The sequence below is a fragment of the Anomaloglossus baeobatrachus genome, chromosome 2 (assembly GCF_048569485.1).
Source record: "Anomaloglossus baeobatrachus isolate aAnoBae1 chromosome 2, aAnoBae1.hap1, whole genome shotgun sequence".
Lineage (NCBI taxonomy): Eukaryota > Metazoa > Chordata > Amphibia > Anura > Aromobatidae > Anomaloglossus > Anomaloglossus baeobatrachus.
In genome coordinates this window covers 384,140,322-384,165,941 of record NC_134354.1, presented here as the reverse complement: position 1 = coordinate 384,165,941, position 25,620 = coordinate 384,140,322, and positions in this window count along the sequence as shown.

The following is a 25,620-nucleotide window of genomic DNA, read 5'->3' as shown; positions in this document are numbered from 1 at the left end:
AGGAGCTGAGAGTTCATCGGGGCAGGAGGCACCATTGGCTTTGTCTCCCTAGGGCACCAAAATAACTTGTCCAGGCCCTGTGTCTAACCCTAGAAACGTTACCTTTGTATGTATCCTAGCTGTAAGATACCGATTCATGGCTTTTGTGATTTATATTTATTAGGGTTCTATTTAGTAAATTCATGTGAGCATTTTATCTATATATTTAGGGCAGCACGGTGGCTCAGTGGTTAGCACTGCAGCCTTGCAGCGCTGGAGTCCTGGGTTCGAATCCCACCAAGGACAACATCTGCAAGGAGTTTGTATGTTCTCCCCGTGGTTGCGTGTTTTCCTCCGGGTACTCTGGTTTCCTCCCACACTCCAAAGACATACAGATAGGGAATTTCGATTGTGAGCCCCAATGGGGACAGTGTGCCTGATGTATGTAAAGCGCTGTGGAATATGTTAGCGCTATATAAGAATAAAGATTTATATATATATATATACTGGTTTACATTATTCATTAATTTTAACCCCTTAGTGACTGAGCTAATTTTCACCTTAATGACCAGACCAAATTTTGCAATTCTGACCAGTGTCACTTCATGACAATGTTACGTTATCATATTGAAAATTTTAATAATTTTCTCAAAAATGTTGCTTTAGCATCAATTTTCTCACTTTTTCAAGAGGTAATTCCAAAAATTTGACCTCAAGGTTTGTTACCCACTTTTTTATGAGTGCGGTGATACCTCACATGTGGTCTGAAACCTTTGTTTGGACAAATGGGAGGGCTTGGAACGAAAGGAGCAATATATGAATTTTGGAAAGGAAATTTGGCTGAAAAAGATTGCGGGCACCATGTCGCATTTGGAGGTCCCCTAAGGTACCTAAACAGCAGAAACCCCGCACAAGTGACCACATTTTGGAAACTAGGCCCCTCAAGTAATTTATGTAGATGTTTGGTGAGTACCCTGAACCCCCAGGTGCTTCACAGAATTTTATAACGTTGAGCCATGAAAATAAAAAAATAAAATTTTACCACAAAATTGTTATTTCAACCAGGTAGCTTTTTTTTCACAAGGATAACAGGAAAAAAATCACCATGAAATTTATTGTGCAATTTCTCCTGAGTTTGGCGATACCTTATATGTGGTGGAAATCAACTGTTTGGGTACACGGCGGGGCTCGGAAGGGAAGGAGTGCCATTTGTCTGCAAAATTGTCTGGAATCAATAGGGGACGCCATGTTGCATTTGGAGAGCCCTCGAGGTGTCTATACAGTGAAGTTCCTCAACATGTGGCCACATTTTGGAATATAGACCCCACAAGGAATTTATCTAGATGTTTGGTGAGTACCCTGATCCCCCAGGTGCTTCACAGAAGTTTATAATGTTGAACTGTGAAAATAATAAAATACATTTTTACCACATAATTGTTACTTCAACCAGGTAGCTTTTTTTTTTTACAAGTGTAAAAGGAAAAAATTCAGCATAAGATTTATTGTGCAATTTCTCCTGAGTATGCTGATACCTTATGTGTGATGAAAATCAACTGTTTGGGTGCACAGCAGGGCTCGGAAGGGAAGGAGCGCCATTTGACTGCACAATTGGCTGGAATCATTAGCGGACGCTATGTTGTTTGGAAAGCCGCAAAGGTGCCTAAACAGTGGAGGTTTCCCACAAGTGACCCCATTCTGGAAACAAGACACCTCAAGGCTTTTATCTAGGTGTATAGTGAGCAGTTTGAATCCAAGAATACTTCACAGAATTTGATAAGCTTAGGTTGCCATATTGAAAATTTTCATTTTTTTCACAAAAATGTTGCTTTAGCATCATATTTTTTACTTTTTCAAGAGGCAGCAACAAACCGTGGACCCACCAGGTTGTTATCCAATGTCTTATGAGCACAGGGATACCTCACATGTGGCCAAAAACCTCTGTTTGGATAAATGGGAGGGCTTGGAATGGAAGGAGCACCATTTGAATTCTGGAAAAGTTGAAATAAATTGCGGGCACCATGTCACATTTGCAGGGCCCCTTGGGTACCTATTCAGCAGAAACCCCCCACAAGTGACCCCATTTTGGAAACTGGATTTTATTCAGGAGTATAGTAAGCATTTTGAATCCACAGGTACTTCACAAAAATGTTGCTGTAGCAACAAATTTCTCACTTTTAGGCTATGTGGCCATGATCCAGCGACACGACGTCTAGTACACAGTGTCAGCCTTCCTGCAGAGATGTGAGTGTTGTCCACGGGAGAACGCAGCTGCCCATGCCCACGATTTGGGTTCAGGCTGCTGTGGAGCTCTATGCTACCTGCAGAGAACACTCTTGTCTCCGCAGCATAAATTGACATGCTGAGGCTCGGGAAGCTGCATCACAGGTCAGTGTATGCTGCGGAGAAAAGAAGCACATTAGGCATGGGATTTCTAAAAATCCTTCCACTGTGCTTCTACTGCACAACGCAGCGTTATGGACGCAGGGAAAACACTCTGCGCCCAAAACGCTGCAAACCCTGATCGTGGGCACACAGCCTAAAATGCATTGGATGAATGGATAGATGTCAAACATATATAACATCCCACCCCCCTGCATATGCTAAGCTGTCGCCCTTTAGTGCCTTTCATGTGGCACTAAAGGGTGCCTAGCCCCCCCAAAAATTAATAATTAAAATAAACGACATGGGGTCCCCCCTATTTTTGATAGCCAGCTAGGGTAAAGCAGACAGCTGTAGCCTGAAAACCACAGCTGATAGCTTCACCTTGTCTGGTGATCAATTTGGAGGGCTCCCCAGGCGTTTTTTTTTTTTTAAAAAAACAAACAAGCAAACGTGGGGTCCCCCCCAAATTAGATCACCAGCCAAGGTGAAGCGGACAGCTGGGGTCTGGTATTCTCAGGGTGGGAAGAGCCATGGTTATTGGACTCTTCCCAGCCTAAAAATAGCAGGCCGCAGCCGCCTCAAAAGTGGCGCATCCATTAGATGCGCCAATCCTGGCGCTTTGCCTCAGCTCATCCAGTGCCCTGGTGCGGTGGCAAACGGGGTAATATACGGGGTTGATACCAGCTGTAATGTCACCTGGCATCAAGCCCTGGGGTTTGTGATGTCACGGCATCTAAACAGATACCCGACATCACTAACCCAGTCAGTAATAGAAAAAAATAAAGACAAAAAAAAAAAAATTATTTGAAAAAAACCTCCCCGAAACATTCCTCTTTCACCAATTTATTGAAAATAAACAAATTCCGGTCGCTGTAATCCATTTTGGAGGTCCCTCGACGACTCTGGACCTTCTAAAATATGGGGGGCACGTTCAGGGAATGTATCCCCCATTTTCTGGAAGAGCAAGCTCTCCATGAGCAGTGTGGGTGCAGTAATCTGAGAATACTGCACTCACACTGCCCCAGTCCAACCTAGGGCAGAGTGACCTGCAGTAACCTCATTCCAGAATATGAGGGGCACGCTCACAGAACGTACCCCCCATTTTCTAGAACAGCAGGCTTTCCATGTGAGGAGTGTGGCTGCAGATTACTGCACTCACTCTCCCCCGGTCCACAGTGCAGCAGCGAGGTCAGCGTCCCTGCTTGCAAGGATCCAGCTGACAGCCACTGTCTGCACATGCGCCGCCAGCTTTCTAGAAGGAGGCGGAGTGATCGCGGGGACGGGGCAGAAGCCAGGTAACGAGGAAGACCGGGGGCTGACGGGGGTCTGACGGGGGGTGATGGCGGGAGACCTGGGGACAACTTTTCTGTCGCATGTGAGAGCAGGATGAATACGGCCGCGCGCTACTGTGCGCTGCGCGCCGCCATCTTGCATGCTCCGGAGGGGGGAAGGGGGAGCGCTCTGGAGAACCGGTGTACCGGAGGAGGGGTCAGGGGGAGGACATTTCCCTCCGATCTGAAATGTTTGATCATTTCAGATCGGAGGGAAATGAATGCAGAGCCGGTGGCAGCGGCAGTTTTCTGTGCGCTTCAGCGCCATTTTGACTGTTCCGGAGGGGGGGTAGGGGTGGGGGGGACGCTCCGGTACCGGGGGCTTTGGGGGCACTAGGGGTTCAGATTTCTTTCTCATCTGACATGTTTGATCACGTCAGATGAAAAAGAAATCAGTTTTACCGGTCATTTCTTTTTTTTTCATGTGTTCGTCGGTATACGGTGTCTACCGGCAATCACATTATCGGGGTCCAAAAAAAACACCCCGATTCATAATCTGGGGGGTCTCAGCTACCCTCGGTAGCTGAAACCCCTGAGATTTTCGGTCGCTGGGGGGCCCTACAGGCTTTATTCGGCCCGCCGCTTTAAAGCAGCGGAACAGAATAAGTACCCTGTTTTGCCGCCGCTTTAAGTCGTACGGCCGTCGTTATGAGGTTAAAAGAAATAAAGCATGGATTATTTAATCTGATGTTCACTATACCAGATTCATTATTTTATGCTTTTGTAATGACACTAACCTCAGCTGTACCTTTTGCCCCCACATTGAGTACTAGAGATGAGCAGATCTAACAAAAATTGAATTTGCCTGTTCACACAACCTTTACGAGGAAAATCAATTTGCAGAGAAGTTATTCTCCGTGCCTTTATATCCCATATGGTGCTCTTTAGACAATAGACCCCAGAGCAAAATAATTGTAAGACATAAAAATAAGAACCAATACTTACAATGAGAGGCCCACAAAAGATTTAAAAGAAAAAATACATATCTCATTGCTCACCTCTCCAGACGCTCCCACTGCTCTCTGTTCACTGTCTGGTTCTTTATACCATAAGCACGTAAGCCTTGGATCATGCAAACTGAACTCTAGGGCCTGATCATGGTTGGGGCCTTAGCCTAGAGTGAACACAAAGCCGGCGATGTCTTGTAATGGAGGTACAGAGGACTAGACAGAGGGCAGGGACCTTTATCTGTTTTTTCCAGGTTCTACGACCTGGTGTAGCTTTGTGAATCATCGCAATGTACATTTTTCAATTTGCAATTTGTCCCCAATTATTTTTTTCAGTTAAACATGTAATATATTTCTTCTTTGTTATCTGGAGTGAACTGTAAAATTATGGGAATGAGATGATCATATGATGCTTTCTGTCCTGCGTGCCTTTCATAGAGTGATGAGACAGGTCATGTACACTCTGCCGTTAACTGTATACTCCAACACAAACAATTTACTAACTGTAGGATGTTACGCCCTACAGTTCCATGCCCTATCATCAGAATTGGCCTTCAACAATGACATTCTCCTACCATTGTTTTATGCTGGTCTCTATGGCTGGATAAAAGATGAACTTGCTTAAAGAGATTTGCCATCTTCCCTTAAGAACCTGATGTCTCTTGCTAACCCATGTTGCGTTACGGTTTAAATTAGGGTTCTCAAACTTATATATGGTCTGGGATCACTTAGAAAGATCCTGTCAGGACATGAGCCAAATTGTTAAATTTGGGCTGAGGTTACATAGCTCGACAGAAGTCAAAGTTCGTTATATGTAAAAGATGCATCACTCGTTCATACAAGTAAGTGGTGTTGCATTACAATGCCTAGTGTACTGTGACCCCACAGCTCCATTACATATAGTTTGATAGCCCCACAGCCTCCCTACATATAGAATGATGACCCCTCAGCACCCATTTGCCCTGCTGGAAGTTACCAGCCTGCATTCCTGTGATTTACTGCTTTCCTATTGGGAGATGCCAGTCTATCTGCCTATCAGGCTCTGCTTCATCTGTGCTAACGACTTTGCTTATTTATCTGCCTACCTCCATAGCATGGTGTTTCAGAACTCACCAATTCACAAGTTATTCTTCAAGACTCTCCCTGCTGCACTATCACCTCTATACCGTGCTGTTCACCCATACCTACAGCTTAGATAATGGTGATTAACAACATAGACATTGACATTAACTTGACTACATGCAGCCATGAAAAGGGGGAGATTGCTGCTCATGAAGTCAAAACTATCTGTAAAAACTGTATACAGGGCACTGAAAAACGTGATCCCTAAAGTGAAGCATTTAATTGACAAAGCAGATGTTAAACAGTAAAGGGTTTTCCATGTGTTTCCATGCTGCCTCTGTCCGCTCCTTATGCTGGATGCTATATTTTGATAAATTTGCAACAAATACAGGAATACATGCATCCTGTTAAACAATCAATACACTTCCCCAAAGTCTTATAGAAGTGTCATAGATAAAATGCCAGATTTATCTTGTGGAACTCAAGCCCGACTAATGGCACTCAATAAGAAAATTATCAATGCTTTGAGGTTAGGAAAAGATAAAACAAGTTACCAGGGTACTTATTGAGGATTCTATAATAATAATAATAATAATAATAATACACAACTCAATTTAAAAATGAACATTATACCTTTCTTTATTCCTGCTGAAGATGGTTGAGAGAACTCTACTTTCTACAATGTGCAATATGTTAAAAAGCCCCTCCAGCTAAATGAATTAGGGGAATGTAATACTCTTGTCTTTACTCTCAATGCCAATACATAGAGATCACTGCCGTCTGTAAGAGAATGACCTTTAAAAAAGGAACATATGTTAATTCAAGGGTGAAAATGGAGGGAACATTATTATACGCACCTCATTGATTTTGTCATCTACAAGTCCCTCAATATGTTGGAGTTGCTAGACACTGTTTGCAATTTTAAAAAAATTCTTGATTGACTCCAAATTCCCTCTGGTCTAACTCAAAGCACCATTGGGCAATATTGTTAAATTTTAAACTTATATTAAATCTCCAAATCATAATACAACAAAATCAATTAAACCTAAAAAATGTATTGGCGAAATCAGAGGCATTAAACATTAATTCAGCTCACACTGCCTTGGCACCATTGAAGAGGTCTTACAAGTTTCACTGGACGAACTCTTCGATCAAGTACCTAGGCACTGTGCTCCCGAGGGCCACCCGCCAGACCTTCTCCCTAAATTTTCATAAGATATTACAGGAAGTCCAAAATGATTGCTCGAGGTGGAGGAAGAACACTTTCACATGGTTTGGGAGGATTGCAATTTTTAAAATGAACATCCTTCCCAGGATATTGTATATCCTTCAAGCCCTCCCAATTATGGTCCCTTCATCATTCTTTAAAAGCCTCACATCAATCCAAACTAAATTCATCTGGGGAGACAAACCACCACGAATTAGCAGAAAGATCTTGCACCGCTCCAAGATGGCTGGAAGGACCGCACTTCCTAATTTCAAATCATATTACTTAGCTACTCATCTTTCCAGAATTCTGGACTGGTGTAGGAACGGTGAGATGAAGGCCTGGGTAGGAGTGGAACAAGACTTTACAGATTTATATTTACCGGGCATTCCATGGGTGGGTTCCAGCAGAGTAAAACATCTGAGGGATCACCCCACAATCGGGGCTACTTTGGCATGTTGCGATAAATCATTCATTAGATCACACATACTCCCCCAATCGTCGTCATTGTTTCCGGTTTTGGGAAATCCGCTTTTTCGGCCTGGGGTGGAAGACTGGATTTTCCGGTCAATCATGAGAGAGGGCTATCACAGAGTGCTACACTTTGGTAGTGGAAACGCCTGGCCAACAAAGGACCAACTTATGAGCTCCCAAACTCCCCGTGCCCTCAATGTATGGAGAGCCAACCAATTGACACATTTCTTGAAATCCCTTCCTCCTAAATCCCATTTTTCTAACTCTTTGACACCTTTTGAAAAGGAATGTTTGAGCACGGGTCCCATTAGACATACCCTTTCTATGGCATATAATCTTATTAACACACCCACTGGGAACACTAAAACCAAATTTCAATCACAATGGGAGGACGATCTTCAAATCAAGTTTTCTGAGGCCCAATGGGAAAAGATATGTTCTCTGACCCATCGATCCTCTATCTCATCCCGTGATCAGGAAGCGAGTTTTAAGTTGCTCACCAGATGGTACAGAGTTCCTACTAGACTGCACTCAATCTTCCCAGAAGTGAGCCCACTCTGTTGGAGATGTGATGAGGAGGATGGTAGTCTGATGCATATTTTCTAGTCATGTAGGCACCTTTCCCCGTTTTGGGAGAATGTACAAACAGTTATACATAAAGTTACTAGCTTGACCACCGCTCTGGATCCGGCCCTTGTCCTTTTACATCACTGTGACATCTCAACGAAAAAGTCCAAGAATTCCTTACTACGACACTTAATCACGACAGCCAGAGCTTGCATACCTCTCTTGTGGAAAAAAGATAACCCTCCTACGATGGCAATGTGGTTCGCCAGGATAAACGAGACGATGTTGCTTGAAGACCTCACTTCCATAATTCACAACTCTCAAGACCGGTTTGTTAGAACCTGGTATAACTGGACAGAGTTTAAGGGATCTGATGATTACATTTCACTGTTGGAGACAGGTTGAATTTGCACTGTCAGTGTCTGCCACCCCCCCTCCATCCTGACAAATTCACCTACCCTTTTTGACCCCAACCCTCCCACCTTTTTCTTCTCTGACTTTCTTTTCTCTCTTTTTCTTTCTTGTTCATGTTTTACTCAGTATCTTCTATTCTGCCAACTCACACTTGAGTTACGGCCCCGGTTTTGTTCACTCCTCTAAGGTGGCATAGTTATATAGTATAAAAAGGTTTTATGTTGATCCTCCGACAGTAGTTGGTTACAGTTCTCATCGTTGTTTATACAGTCTTGAGTTTTGTATCTCCCCATATTTTAGGAATTGATCTGCTAACAATTCCTCGATACAATGCTTGTGTTCTGACATTGTGCTTTACTCTGTACAATACGGTGTTTCCTGTGTTATTGATAATGTTAATAAAAGTTAAATTTATAAAAAAAAATGTATTGGGACAAAAAACAGTAAATACTGGATCATGACTAAGGAAAAAATAAGGGACGACAGAGTAATACACAATAGATAATGAATTTCATGAATAATCACATTATCACAAACGGATACAAAAACTAAATCTAGGTAATCACTGAAATGAGAGGCCAAACTAAATAGACAAGCTTCAGTGTAAAATCCAGGTTATGTAGTGGTCTACAGAAAAGACCAAAAGTCTCCCTGATGCAGGAGGCATAGATATAAATAGCCAACCTTTCCCCGCCCCCTCAATTTTTTCTTATCAGTTCCTTTAGAATAGTAATGTGGCAGTATCAATAATAGGAGAAGCATTATTGTGTAAGATCAATGTAATTGTACACGTTCCATGATTTACTGAAAGTAGCACACTGGTAAGGGTGCCTTCACACTTAGCGATGCAGCAGCGATCCGACCAGCGATCTGACCTGGTCAGGATCGCTGCTGCATCGCTACATGGTCGCTGGTGAGCTGTCAAACAGGCAGATCTCACCAGCGACCAGTGAACAGCCCGCAGCCAGCAGCGACGTGCAAGCGACGCTGCGCTTGCACGGAGCCGCCGTCTGGAAGCTGCGGAGACTGGTAACTAAGGTAAACATCGGGTATGGTTACCCGATGTTTACATTAGTTACCAGCGCACAGCTGTGTGTGCAGGGAGCAGGGAGCCGCGCACACTGAGCGCTGGCTCCTTGCTCTCCTACCATAGTTACAGTACACATCGGGTTAATTAACCCGATGTGTAATGCAGCTACATGTGCAGAGAGCAGGGAGCCGCGCACACTGCTTAGCGCTGGCTCCTTGCTCTCCTAGCTGCTGTACACATCGGGTTAATTAACCCGATGTGTACAGCAGCTACATGTGCAGAGAGCCGGAGCCGGCAGCACAGGCAGCGTGAGAGCTGCAGAGGCTCGTAACTAAGGTAAATATCGGGTAACCACCTTGGTTACCCGATGTTTATCTTGGATACAGCTTACCTCAGCTGTCAGATGCCGGCTCCTGCTCCCTGCTCGCTTCATTTGTCGCTCTCTCGCTGTCACACACAGCGATCTGTGTGTCACAGCGGGAGAGCGGCTTTGAAGAAAACGAACCAGGGCTGTGTGTAACGAGCAGCGATCTCACAGCAGGGGCCAGATCGCTGCTCATTGTCACACACAGCGAGATCGCTAATGAGGTCACTGCTGCGTCACAAAAAGCGTGACTCAGCAGCGATCTCGGCAGTGAGCTCGCTGTGTGTGAAGCACCCCTAACTCGATAATAAATATAATTAAGAAAATACAACAATTTTGACTTCTTGTGAACCTCCAGCTGTGACCAGAACTAACCTGAGTGAAGTTACCGCTTACTGCAGCTCAGTCTCTGCCTGAACCTCACAGCAGGGGGTCATATTCCATGATCATGTACTGTGCCTTCAGTAATGTAGCCGAGCTTGAATCATCGTGGGACCTTGTGTGGATTACAACGGACCTGCAGGGAGGTTTTGGGGATTAATAAAGTGGTGAAAGAGGGTATGATTTGTCTTTAATTTCAAATAAAGGATTTTTTTGGTGTTTGTGCTTATTTCTTTTCACTTAAAAGTTAGTAATTGGGGGTCTTATAGATGCCTCCCCTTACTAATCTAGGGCTTAGTGGCAGCTGTAAGCTGATATTAACCCCTTATATTACCTCGATTGCCACCACATCAGGGCAATCGGTAAGAGCCCGGTGAAATGCAAGGATTCATGCATCTAATGGATGCAACATTTTGTGCAGCTGCAGGCTGCGATTTTTAGACTCAGGGGGCCCAATAAGCATGGGTCTCCCCAGCCTAAGAATACCAGCCTCCAGCTGTTGGGCTTTATCATGGCTGTGTATCAAAATTGGGGGGACCGCACACCGTTTTTTTAAATTATTTATTTAAATAATTGTAAAAAAGCCGCATGCGTTTTTACTTAATTTGATACACAGCCAAGATAACCACATGGATGAAGGCTGCAGCCTTTGGCTGTGGGCTGTATCTGTGCTGGGTACCATATTATGGGGGGACCCTAAAAAAATGTTTTATTTATTTTTACTGTATGATAGACGCGCATAGCGCCTGTGATTGGAAGCAGTCAGATGCTGTCATTCAGGGTATGGGCTCGTATGACTGCAACCAATCCCAGATGATGGTGGGCGGGGAAAGCAGTGCATATGCATGAGCCTAATGAGCAGCCCCAGAAGTGAATGGGCAGCAGCAGGAGCAGTTGGAGCCTTGGTAAGTATAGTGCGCCTGCTCCTATCCCCCATCTCTTCACCATTTTCAATCACCAGATTTTGATCCCCATAGACTTTTATGGGGAATGATGTCTGGCCAGAAATCTGGGATCAATTCCAGGCTGAACCTGTGTTTTTTTTCTTTTTTTTGTAAAGTCCAGTTAGTCTTGACGATCCTCGATATCTGTGAGTTCACACATAACTACATATGACAAAAAATAGAGAAAAGGGCAAGACACCTATACCTAGCAATATATACCTTCAAGCATGCTGTGCCATGAAATAAAGAGGGGTAAAGTGCGCACTGGCTTGTTGATGCACATTTCACCAAGACTGGGTTTTATCAAGATGTGTGGTTAATATTAAAATATGGGGGTTTTACATGAGGTTTCACCTGTTTACAGAAAATATGCGTGCATACCGGCTTGATAGCTGGTCTCTTAGAATGATGCGAAAAGCATGATGGGCAGGATGAATTTCATTGCACACATCAACAGGGCAAAATGCAGACACATTACATCAACTAGCGGGAACCAGTCATCTCATGCCTGAGGTACGTGTCTGCTGCTTACAATAAGAAAGAATGAGACAGGGCAGAATAAAAATGAAACACCATTGGAGAAATGTTACAAACATGATTCACATAATTCTAATTATGAACAATAAAAACAATCCCTAAACATTTTTATGATTTTCATAATTGCAATCCATATGCATTTTGGTGCATGGTATCAAGCAAGTTAATCTGGACGGTAAGGGTGGAGATATCAAGCGTGGACTTCAGAAGGAGACAAAAAGCAAGAAAAAGCCAGCTCACTGCATTGATGAAATCTGGGAATGAACCACAGAATCTGCAAGGAAAATGCCAGGGCTGCAAAGCTTCACATAATGAAAAGAAGAAATGCAGCTGAAGTCCCAGGTAAGGATTACTAAAATCACCCTTTATTGACAAACTTTAATATTAAGCTGCATGGATTCTGACACCAACAGACCCCTAAGGGACTACTGTAATCTGATGCGTTTCGACAGAAAACATGTCTTAATCATGGATTAAAGTTTTAACGTTTTTCCAAAGACAGATTTTAATCATCCTTGCCTGGGATTTCCGTGGGATTTCTTCAGAAGGAGACACATTTGAGGCGCCCCACGGGGCTGGGGTTTCTTTACCCGTCACCGGGCCGGTGATGAAGGGGGTCTATGGGGGATGTCACGGTGACCTTTCACGGCTTCATGGACCCGAGGTGTCCACGAAAAGGAGATGTGAAGGAAGGGGGAGATGGTGGGGGTAGTTGTCTCGTGACGCCACCTGTGGTATGTGGCTATGAGGGGAGCTACCACTGCGGGATGTTGCTGTCCTCTGGGGTGGATGCTAACGCAGTTCGGGTGTTTCAGCTCCCCACAGGTAGAGCTCGGCCCCGGGCAGGATGATGGCGGTGATGGTCTATAGCACCGAAGCACAGGAGCGATGGCGACGGCAGTGTCTGGGATGACACAGGGGCTGCAGCTTAAAGTTCTCTTTACTCACTGCAACTGTCGTCACACTTGAATGCCGGTTTCCACGATGATGAGCTCCAGCTGATCTTGGATAGTTCAGAGACCAGAACCGGTGTTGTGAAGTGTGAGCCCTTCCCTTGCTGCGTTATGTAAGATGAATGCCTGGAACCTGTAGCCCTCCAGGAACTCCTGTTTTTGTTGTTAGTGTTCTTCCCATATATCAGACAGCGCGAGTCCGTGCTGGGCTGGACCGTGATCACAACTCCTGGCTCTATCTGCTGCTGTGCCCCTGGAACTTGAGTGAGCAAAGGGACCTGCAAGCCCCCTGCCCGGCGGATTCTGATGGCGCAACGTGAAGTTTATGCCACCCTAGGACTCCGCACCCTGACTGTGCCGGTCCCGAGGGAGCTATCAAGCTCACCCCTTGGCGACCGTACAGTGTATCCACCCATATCCTGTCCACCGTCATTAAGTTAACAATGGCGGCAGCTACAGGCATAGAATGGGTGAGCAATTAGACAGGGTAACAGGTGGATATTCAATATAATATAAAAGGCCACTCAATAGAACAATGAAAAAATGAGGAAAACTGAGTTTTATATGGCCAAACATAATATTGAAAAAATGGCTAGTACACCCAAGTATATACATAAATATTTATTACAAAAAGATCACATACAGATGGGGGTACTGTTATAGAAACTGGATTTATAAAAGTATATAACAGTGAAAGGTTACCGAACTAACAGAGATCACCCTTCCAGGGACCTAAACAGCATATATCAACAGTATGTATAGGCAGACATAGTGCACAGTCTACAGGATAAAGTATCATGGTGAAGCCCACCATACATGTCACACAAGAAAACCCATAGGCTGTGCATAAATTAAAGCAATTGCTTACCCATAGTAAATGCCTATATAGTTGCCGTGTCAGAGGTCCGGTAAAGAAGAGGGAGGGAAGCCCCGACGCGTTTCGCTTGTAGTGCTTCCTCGGGGGGCGATGTGACCCAACATGGTGTGCCCCATGTATATATACCCACCATAATTATCTCGTAATAGCCGCCGTTTAGACGCCGCATGCGCTGTGGCAATGCTCGCGCCCACGCGTCACTTCCGGGTCTCCCGGCGGAAGTGACGCTCACAAGGGGAACGTCATCTCCCGTCGGACGGAGCTCCTCAGTGCGCGCGAGATCGCAGGCAGCACAGGGCATGCGAGAGAGGGGAGTCAGCACGATCTGAAATTGGCATGCATCATATAAAAAGTGAAAATTCACAGATTTATTCCAACTGTACTACAATAAAAAAAAATGAGATTTTTAGCAAATAATTGATCAATTTTTTGAGCCACCCCTGCCAACGTCACGGCAAATCTCAATAGGGGGGTCCTACTCTACATTCTGTATTTCATGTGCCATGCGGCCTCCTAGATAAAGTTAAAAGCAGAACCATAATACAGCACACATACCTGTAACCTGTATATAACCGCTTCTATGTTGCAAAAAAGGCACTTGTGGATAGAGACCAGCCCAGGTCCCAGCATGTGGAGCAAGCTCTGCACCATACCAGGACTATATCAGAACTGATCCTCCCAGTGCCAAACAGCAACCATTGATAAAGGCGGACCAGATCCAAGATGGTGCTTAATTAGCATTGCCTGTGGAAAGGGGCATGCGAAGCACGCGCGGCCATCTTAAGTACTGGTGAGGCCCCAAAGATGAATGCAGGGATTTGCCCACAGTGTAAGAAAGACATCGTATCATGATCAGATGAACAGAGAACATCGCAGACATCTTAAATATAAATGGCCTTTTATATTATACTAGAAGGTGGCCCGATTCTACGCATCGGGTATTCTAGAATTTACGTATTGTGTAGCTCATGTATGATTTTTGTTATATATATATATATATATATATATATAGATGTTGTTGTGTGTAGTTACCAAGTGTTTGTGTAGGGCGCTGTACATGTTCTGGATGTTGTCTGGGTGTGATGGGGGGTGAGAGCGGTGTTGTTTGTGTGTTGCGTTGTTTGTGGAGCGCTGTGTGTCTGTAGCGTTGTGTGTGTGTTGCGCAGTTTGTGTGTGTGTGGTGTGTTTTGGGGGGAGGTATGTTTTGTGCAATGTGCGTGTTGTGCGGTATGTGCGTATATTTGTGTGTGCAGCGTTGTCTGTGTGTGTGGGTGTCTGTGTAGGGCAGTTGTTTGTGGTTCCCAGTGTGTGTGTGTGGTGTGGTGTGTTGTGCAGTGCGCGCGTGCGCGTATGTGTGTGTGTTGGGGGGAGGTGTGCACTTCCCATCGTGCTCCATCCCCCATGCAGCGCACTCCCCATCGTGCTCCATCCCGTATGCTGCGCACCCCCCATCGTGCTCCATCTCCCATCCTGCGCACTCCCAAACGTGCTCCATCCGCCATGCTGCGCACTCCCAAACGTGCTCCATCCGCCATGCAGCGCACTCCCCATCGTGCTCCATCCCCCATGCTGCGCACTCCCAAACGTGCTCCATCCGCCATGCTGCGCACTCCCCATCGTGCTCCATCTCCCATGCTGCGCACTCCCAAACGTGCTCCATCCGCCATGCTGCGCACTCCCAAACGTGCTCCATCCGCCATGCTGCGCACTCCCAAACGTGCTCCATCCCCTATGCTGCGCACCCCCCATCGTGCTCCATCTCCCATCCTGCGCACTCCCAAACGTGCTCCATTCGCCATGCTGCGCACTCCCAAACGTGCTCCATCCGCCATGCTGCGCACTCCCAAACGTGCTCCATCCGCCATGCTGCGCACTCGCCATCGTGCTCCATCCCCCATGCTGCGCACTCCCAAACGTGCTCCATCCGCCATGCTGCGCACTCCCCATCGTGCTCCATCTCCCATGCTGCGCACTCCCAAACGTGCTCCATCCGCCATGCTGCGCACTCCCAAACGTGGTCCATCCGCCATGCTGCGCACTCCCAAACGTGCTCCATCCGCCATACTCCGCACTCCCCATCGTGCTGCATCCTCCATGCTGCGCACTCCCAAACGTGCTCCATCCGCCATACTCCGCACTCCCCATCGTGCTGCATCCCCCATGCTGCGCACTCCCAAACGTGCTCCATCCGCCATGCTGCGCATTTCCAAACGTGCTCCATCCGCCATGCTGCGCATTCCCAACCGTGCTTCATCCGCCATGCTGCGCACTCCCAAACGTGCTCCATCCGCCATGCTGCGCACTCCCAAACGTGCTCCATCCGCCATGCTGCGCACTCCCAAAGGTGCTCCATCCGCCATGCTGCGCCAGCATCAGCCTCTCTACCTGCAGCATCAGCCTCTCTCCTCCCAGCATCAGCCTCTCTGTCCCCAGCATCAGCCTCTCTGTCTCCAGCATCAGCCTCTCTGTCTCCAGCATCAGCCTCTCTGTCTCCAGCATCAGCCTCTCTGTCCCTAGCATCAGCCTCTCTTTCGCCAGCATCAGCCTCTCTGTCCCCAGCATCAGCCTCTCTGTCCCCAGCATCAGCCTCTCTGTCCCCAGCATCAGCCTCTGTCCCCAGCATCAGCCTCTCTGTCCCCAGCATCAGCCTCTCTGTCCCCAGCATCAGCCTCTCTGTCCCCAGCATCAGCTTCTCTGTCCCCAGCATCAGCCTCTCTGTCTCCAGCATCAGCCTCTCTGTCCCCAGCATCAGCCTCTCTGTCCTCAGCATCAGCCATTATTAATATATGGATGCACAGTACGGGGGTATTTTTAATATATGGATGCACAGTACGGGGGTATTATTAATATATGGATGCACAGTACGGGGACATTATTAATATATGGATGCACAGTACGGGGCATTATTAATATATGGATGCACAGTATGGGGACATTATTAATATATGGATGCACAGTACGGGGGCATTATTAATATATGGATGCACAGTACGGGGCATTATTAATATATGGATGCACAGTACGGGGACATTATTAATATATGGATGCACAGTACGGGGCATTATTAATATATGGATGCACATTACGGGGGTATTATTAATATATGGATGCACAGTATGGGGACATTATTAATATATGGATGCACAGTACGGGGACATTATTAATATATGGATGCACAGTACGGGGCATTATTAATATATGGATGCACAGTACGGGGACATTATTAATATATGGATGCACAGTACGGGGACATTATTAATATATGGATGCACAGTACGGGGCATTATTAATATATGGATGCACAGTACGGGGCATTATTAATATATGGATGCACAGTACGGGGACATTATTAATATATGGATGCACAGTACGGGGTATTATTAATATATGGATGCACAGTACGGGGACATTATTAATATATGGATGCACAGTACGGGGACGTTATTAATATATGGATGCACAGTACGGGGTATTATTAATATATGGATGCACAGTACGGGGACATTATTAATATATGGATGCACAGTACGGGGACATTATTAATATATGGATGCACAGTACGGGGACATTATTAATATATGGATGCACAGTACGGGGCATTATTAATATATGGATGCACAGTACGGGGCATTATTAATATATGGATGCACAGTACGGGGACATTATTAATATATGGATGCACAGTACGGGGTATTATTAATATATGGATGCACAGTACAGGGACATTATTAATATATGGATGCACAGTACGGGGACATTATTAATATATGGATGCACAGTACGGGGACATTATTAATATATGGATGCACAGTACAGGGACACACACCCGATCGCATACACTCACACACACCCGATCGCATACACTCACACACAAAGACACACACACTGACGATATTGCACATATGCGCTGATACTCACAACATCCGGGGATATCACATGCTTCTGGCCATGTGATCCCCCGGCAGGTCCTGGAAGCTCACAACAACACAGTATCGCCGCCGAGAAGCAAGCGATATCCCAGGATGTTGTGAGTATGTGGATGCGATGTGATGTGTGAGGTGTGTGTGAGTGTGATCTGATTTGTGTGTGTATGTGCGTGTGTGTGTGCTGTTATGTGTGTGTATGTTCCGCAGCTGCAGGACCTTGATGTGTGGATGCGATGTGATGTGTGTGTGATGTGTGTGTGAGAGTGAGTGTGAGCCGGTGTACACTGGTAACTATGATACACATCGGGTAACTAAGGGACCTTAGTTACCCGATGTTTATAATGGTTACCAGCTTTCACGGCCTCCGTCAAGATCCCAGCATCGCAAGGTTATGTCTGGCGCTGCCGGGATCCTGACGGAGCCGGTGTAGAAGCAAGCGATATCCCAGCATGTTGTGATGTGTGAGGTGTGTGTGAGAGTGAGTGTGAGAGTGAGTGTGATCTGATGTGTGTGTGTACTCACCTGGGAATCGGGGCTCCGTGTCAGTTGGGCCAGAGCGAGCGTGCATTGCGTGAGGGGGGCGGGGCCTGCAGAGAGCCGGGGCGAGAGGCCAATCCGTGTGGGGGGGCGGGGCCATGGCGAGCCCAGCGGCCAATCAGCTTTGTGTCACCGTAAGGACACAATTTCGGAGCATGACAGACAGACAGACAGACAGATAGACAGACAGACAGACAGACAGACAGAATAAGGCAATTATATATATAGATTGAATATCCACCTGTTACCCTGTCTAATTGCTCATTAATTTATACACTGTGTGTACCCACAGCATCTTCTAAGGGACAGATGGACACTGCGCGTGAAAGCACGTGGCAAAATAAGTTGGAACAGGTGTTTGGTGAAGAACCAGAGATTGTTGATATACAGAATTCCAGAGAGACAGAGGGCTCTATTGAAAAGTTAAAATTCTCTCTTAACCATAAAACCAGAGTATGGTGGAACAAGGCGTTCATGGAGCGCTACCTAACCAAAGGACTTATACCAAGAGGGCTAAGAGTCCAAGTTTTCCCCTCATTCAGTGTAGATGATGAGGACATCAAGGGGGAGTGGGAGGATCTGGCCACTAAATGTTCTAGGGGCTTCATGGGTTTGCTGATCAAAATGAACGACAGAACACTCTCTAAATTAGAGGGTGACATTGAGGACCTTAAAAAAGATCTCTCTGTCAAACTATCTGAGGACTCCCTTAAGAAACTTAATACTGACTTGGAGAAATCCTTTACTAAATGGGAGAAGGACATAATTGAAGCTAAAACCAAGAAATATAAGCGAGATATGGGAGACTACCGTAGTAATTTTGTATATAAATGGAAACACTCCCAAAAAAGGAGAAAACCCTCTCAATTCTCTAATCAAATTAGATCTCCTTCTGTGTCCTCTCTCTCATCAATGGATGACGATGGATCTTAGAAGAGAGGTTTCGTAACTCCTTTTGTGAGTAAGTGGAATCCCACGTTCCCCTTGTGAGCGTCACTTCCGCCGGGAGACCCGGAAGTGACGCGTGGGCGCGAGCATTGCCACAGCGCATGCGGCGTCTAAACGGCGGCTATTACGAGATAATTATGGTGGGTATATATACATGGGGCACACCATGTTGGGTCACATCGCCCCCCCGAGGAAGCACTACAAGCGAAACGCGTCGGGGCTTCCCTCCCTCTTATTTACCGGACCTCTGACACGGCAACTATATAGGCATTTATAGGTAAGCAATTGCTTTAATTTATGCACAGCCTATGGGTTTTCTTGTGTGACATGTATGGTGGGCTTCACCATGATCCATGATACTTTATCCTGCACTATGTCTGCCTATACATACTGTTGATATATGCTGTTTAGGTCCCTGGAAGGGTGATCTCTGTTAGTTCGGTAACCTTTCACTGTTATATACTTTTATAAATCCAGTTTCTATAACAGTACCCCCATCTGTATGTGATCTTTTTGTAATAAATATTTATGTATATACTTGGGTGTACTAGCCATTTTTTCAATATTATGTTTGGCCATATAAAACTCAGTTTTCCTCATTTTTTCATAGGCATAGAATTGGTGTCTAGGTATAGTAAATTAGCCATGTGCTACACAATGAAACCACCTATAGTGCCACCTGGTGGAAAACAACGGAGTTAGCATTTTTATCTCGAAAACGGAACGAGATAGAGAAAAAAAGGGAATTACAAAGTTGGAGGGCATCATCAATTCAATACGAATTGACACTTTGCATACAGAAATGCTATGATTAGAACGTGTAAAACTCACAAGGATGCGGACGTGAAGCGATACCTCATGGAGACCTTCCTACAAGTCATTGGGTATGGTGGCTGCATGGAGTGGCCTCCACGCTCACCTGACCTGACCCCATTGGACTTTTTTCTGTGAGCTCACATCAAACAGCAGGTGTATGCGACCCCTCCACCAACATTGCAGGACCTGCAACGACGTATCACAGATGCTTGTGCAAACATGTCACCTACCATATTGCACAACGTGCAGCAAGATACATTATGCTGTGCAGAGTCCAGATGTGCATTTCAGCTGATGGTGGCCACTTTGAGCATCAAAGTCAAATGAGCGCCATATGCGTTACCAGCATTCAGTGTTTTGGGAGGTCATGGGTTTCATATCATAACATTTCTGTATGCAAGGTGTCGATTCATATTGAATTGATGATGCCCTACAACTTTGTAATTCAATTTTTTTCTGTATCTCGTTCCGCTTTCAAGATAACAATGCTAACTCCATTGTTTTCCTCCAGGTGGTGCTATAGGTGGTTTCATTGCGTAGCACATGGCTACTTTACTATACCTAGACACCACTTCTATTCCTATATCTGCCGCCGTTCTCAAGTTAATAGCGGTGGACAGGATATGGGTGGACACACTGTATACTCCTGTGTCCCACAGACTTCACCAGTGATTCTCCTCTCATGGTGGTTAGTCGTCCCGAACCTCGTCCAGGCACAATCTCCCCATCTGCTAGCTGCAGACCTTCCCCCAGAACTGTGTATGTGTCTCCTCTCTTCCCCCTGGCTGCATCTCCTCCCCTACTCTGGGTCCCTGTCACTAGTGAGTGGAAGCCCCAGTGTTTGGTGGCGACCTTAAGACCCTACCCTAGCCCTGTCCCCAGTCGAACGGGCTATAGTTGTATGTTTATTGTGTTTTGAAGTGGAACCAGAACTGACCTCCTCCAAACCCGGGATGAGTACTGCACCTTAAGCGAGATGCAATACCCTGTGGCGACTGAAGCCTCAGGGGCGCCACACATTGCTAGTGTGTTTCTGTCAGTATTTATTGGAATATGTGCAATGATATTGGTATCATACACTAATACCTCCGATTAATGATAGTCCTATTATTGTCAGGTTCTGTTCGGGAACGCTTGGGCGCACATTGAGGTCCCCACTATCCACACTTCTGTTCAGTGTTCTTCCTTCCTATGGGCGCTGATTTCAGCTTACTTCTGCATGGGCTGCACCAAACCACACAGAATGAAGGTGAAGCCAGTACACATAGAAGGGCAGAACACAGTAAAGTGATGCCAGAAGATACACATATAGTGAGAGAATGAATTTACATACAAAAGCAACACTAAGCATTAGGGTACGGTTCCACTTGCGCATAGCTTCCGATGCAAGAGCATTGGAAGCGATATGCCAATGACCCTCTGCTGCGAGCATCAGCTGAGGGTCATGCGACTGTAATGCGATCTTGCGATGAATCAGCTGTGAGAAGAGGGAGGGAACACTTTCTCCCCATCATCTCCGCTGCCTGTCTTTGTGTATATCGTACTTTACTCAGATTACATGCGAATGCAGTGCGATGTTTCACACAATCATACAGTTGTATGGGGGTGTGTGAGTTGAGACTCACTGCCAAATGCAGTGTGCTGTGATTCATTCCACATGCCGCTATGGCATGAGAAATCAATTGCAGATGGACATTGTCCCATAGTTTTGCACTAGAGTGAGAGCAATTCAATGTTTTATCGGATTGCTCTCATCAGTGCAAAACGCAAGTGGAACAGTACCCTTAAAATAAGCCTTGGAGGAAGACTCTCAGGAAGATCTGTGCCATCAGAAATTTGATATCAAAGTATCAGTTTATTGCATTTTCTATGACTTCTTAGTAAGGTTGATCCTTCATAAAAAATTCAATGTAATGAAAGCAGTTTAAATACTTTTCTATCACAAAACCCAATTAAGTGCACTTTACTGTTCCAAAATCTTTCACGCAGAATAGAAAATCCTCCTAAATCCCCCTTTTCCATTACTGCAATGGCGTTGGAGAATGGAAAATCAGGTTTACTTTTTGACCTGTTGAAAAGACAGTGTATGGAGTAAAGTCCATTTAATTAGGTGTAAAGGCCCAGTCACACACAACGACTTACCAGCGATCCCGAAAACGATGCGACCTGATAGGGATCGCAGGTAAGTCGCTGGGAGGTCGCAGGTGAGATGTCACACAGTCAGATCTTACCAGCGATGCAGGAACAATACAGGTCGCAGTAGCGACCTGTATAACGATCTCAGCAGTCACTGTGACCCTGTCACACAGTGTCAAACACAGCGATGTGTCCTGCCCAGCAGGATGTCGCCTTTGAAGAAAATGACCTAGACCATTCAGCAACGACCGGCGATCTCACAGCAGGGGCCTGATTGCTGGTAGGTGTCACACATAACGAGATCGCTAACGGGATCGCTACTGCGTCACCAAAACGGTGATTCAGCTGCGATCTCGCTAGCGATCTCGTTATGTGTGACAGTACCTTAAGTCCCTGTCTCTTTAGCTGTTTCTCTCCCAAGAAGACATGGTAGAAACTTTTCAAGGAAGGTGCGAACGCCAGAGAGGGCCAGAGCTTGTAAATCGCTTTGGGCAGGAGGTACGACACTTACTGTATTCTTCAGGGCAGCGTCCACCACGCCGCAACCAGTTGCCATCATTTATAATAATAATAATAATAATTTTTATTTCTCTAGCGCCAACATATTCCGCAGCGCTTTACAATTCAGAGGGGACATGTACAGACAATATGAGACAATATAAATCTATGTAGTAGATAGACACAGGACACTGGAAAACCTGACAAAAGAACTGTAAATGTTTTACTACTTCTTCCACCTTATACAGTTCTTCCAGTTATACAGTTCTGCTGCTGCATTTTTTCCAGGGTACTTCATCTGGACCATTCCACTAACTGGGACCTAGTCCTTCAGCTGCTGGGCCTTTGGCTCCGTTTCCCCTCTCTTCTTCTCTCCATGCATATTCGTGGTCCTCTCACTGCTTATGACAGCTTCTAGTCACTTGACTTCCTTAGGCCCATCCCTAGGTACTTGTGAAGCCCCTCACCTTCAGGTCGCCTCAGGGTCTTCACGGACTTGGAATCTTCCGACAACAGTCTAGGTCAGGTTAACTTCCAATAGGAATCGTGACGCCACTCTCAGTAATTGTGGCCAGGGGATGACCGCCACTGCAGTTTTGCGAGCGTCTGGGGCTGTTGGTATGTGCAGTTAGATGGTGTGGCCCCCCGAGAGGGAGGCTGGCCCCAGGGGCTCGAGTGTAAGTGTGTAGTACTACAGGTCGCAGAAGAACTCTCACACAGGCAGCAATGTCTTTCAGGGTTTTTACTCACTTTTTAATGGTAGAGTGAGGCAACCCAGGCAATGCTATGATGAGCCAGGTGGAACCAGGTATCCCTCAAGCTGATATAGGGGTGACTGCTGACTCGCCTTCCTAGCACTTCTTGTTTCGGATAACCCCTAACTTGAAGTATTGCGGGGTTCACCCAGGGAAGCCGCGACTGCCTTCCTCCCCTTTCTGACCTGTTTGCTGATAGCGTGGACCAAGGATAAGATGGCTCCAGGCTCGATCCTCCTTATGGGGCCCTCATTGCTGTTGATGCTGCAGGTTTTGTGATGGTTGGTGTGGGACTTGCTGTCCACCCCACCTGCAGGTTTAGTAGATAAACTTGAGCCTACTTCGGGAACCTGTTTCCCCTGCATGCCTAGCCTCTCCAGAAGTCTCCGTACATGACCAGCTGGTTCCCTCAGTGTCCTCCAGACTAGCTGATTTCCCCAGCGTCTTTCCGTCTGACTTGTGGTGACTGAACTCCCCCGCCAGCAGCCACTACAGGTGCAGGGTCTGACTAGTGTCTTGCTCTTTAGCTCTACACCTCAGACTCGGCTGCTCCATTCCTTCTCCTTCGACTGCCACTGCACAACTCCCATCTCCAGTCCCACCACCCACCACTAGCTGGGATGCGAGGGCTACGACCCCTCCCTGGGTCTGCCCAGGGGTCCCCTCTAAGCTGTGTGTGTGTCCTGGATACTCTGTCTGTACGTACACACCCTACTCCGCCTTTGGGATTACCTGTTTGTACTGACCCAGCATGTGTGCAGTACTCAGTGGTGCCTGACCAGGTTAGGGGCGCTACATACTCTCACTCTGGAGATCCGTCTACACTCTTCTAAGCCCATCCCAAGGTGTGCCGTAGACTCTGGACCCTTGGAGGATACCTCCGGGTTCCCAAATAGTTACAAGGTCATGCCTTTACTCCAGGAACCCCTCTGCAGAACTCACTCTCAGCTCACTCTGTAACCAGGAAGTGACTCCCTGCTCAACACTAGTTCCAACCCCAAGGAGCTGAACCTGACATGATCCGTTTCTGTTACTAATCAAACAAAATCTATCTACATAACATTCCTATAAATTACATCCTAAACCTTTACTTCACACTACATCCTAATTAACATTCTGCACTCTGCTATATCTGACTGATACACATGGTTAACACATTTACATCACAAAAATTACTCTGTACACTTTACACTGTAGGGGGCTCGACCAGCCTTACACATCCCCCCCACCAGCCACTTTTCTCTACTTTGCAGCTGTTGACTAATATTTTACTTGACTGCTTGCATTGATTAAGTTGATATACACATTATTTATCTGTAATCTTCATTTTGTACATATGTCATCATGTATCTGAAGTTCAGTATATTTCTCTATTTTTTATGACAATTGATAACAGGCAGTAACGAAAGATTACATTCACATTAGATAGCTTTACAAAGCTCAGTACAGGAGCCAGCTAAAGGGTATGAGGAGTGATAAAGCCTATAATTCACGGCGGTGGTCTTGGCACATTGCTGGCTGGTAATTAGGGAGAATGCCTAGTGACAACGATTGATATTATCACGATAATAAAAAAGTTCTAAATGCTTCCGTTACACCACGTGATTCAAAATGACTAAACTTCATAGACTATTATTGGCTGCATAAATGAATTAATGAAAAAAATCAGTGGCTTCTCACACTACGTTTCCGTTTTCTGGTTAAGCGCCAGTTCTTTTTGTCATATGTTCCAGAAATAGGTCAATGCATGCAAAACAAGCGGAGAATGAATGGCACTGAAAGAACCCCCTGCTACCCATGATATGTGTAGACAATTATAATTTAGTTGATTCATTGTGCGCGAAATTCACTGGAGAATTTTATGGCAATGAAATTGTTGGGTTTAAAAAAAATGGTGAACTATATATCATTCCATTCTATTTTTATTAATGTTTTTATTTTTCATGTTTATAGAGTTGGGTTAAATGATTTCCTTATAGCTTACATATGGTTAGAAAAAGCAAGATTTTCTAAGGCTATGTTTTCATGTTTGTGCTGTTTAGAATAGGCAAATGGAACAGATAATCCAAATTAGCATTCTGTGCATCCCTATTGTAAACAAAAGCAGAAGGGTCCCATTGATTTATATGGGGTTTGTCTGTTTTTCACATGTTATTTAGGGGTACTTCTCACATAGCGAGATCGCTAGCGAGATCGCTGCGGAGTCACAGGTTTTGTGACGTACCAGTGACCTCATCAGCGATCTCGTTGCGTGTGACACTAAGCAGCGACCTGGCCCCTGCTGTGAAATCACTGATCGTTACACACAGTGCTGGTTCATTTTTTGCTTGTTGCTCTCCCGCTGTGAAGCACACATCGCTGTGTTTGACAGCGAGAGAGCAACGATCTGAATGTGCAGGGAGCAGGGAGCCGGCTTCTGCAGACACTGGTAACCAAGGTACACATCGGGTAACTAAGCGAAGCGCTTTGCTTGGTTACCCGATATTACCTTGGTTACCAGTGTACGCCGCTCTCAGGCTGCCAGTGCTAGCTCCCTGCACACGTAGCCAGAGTAC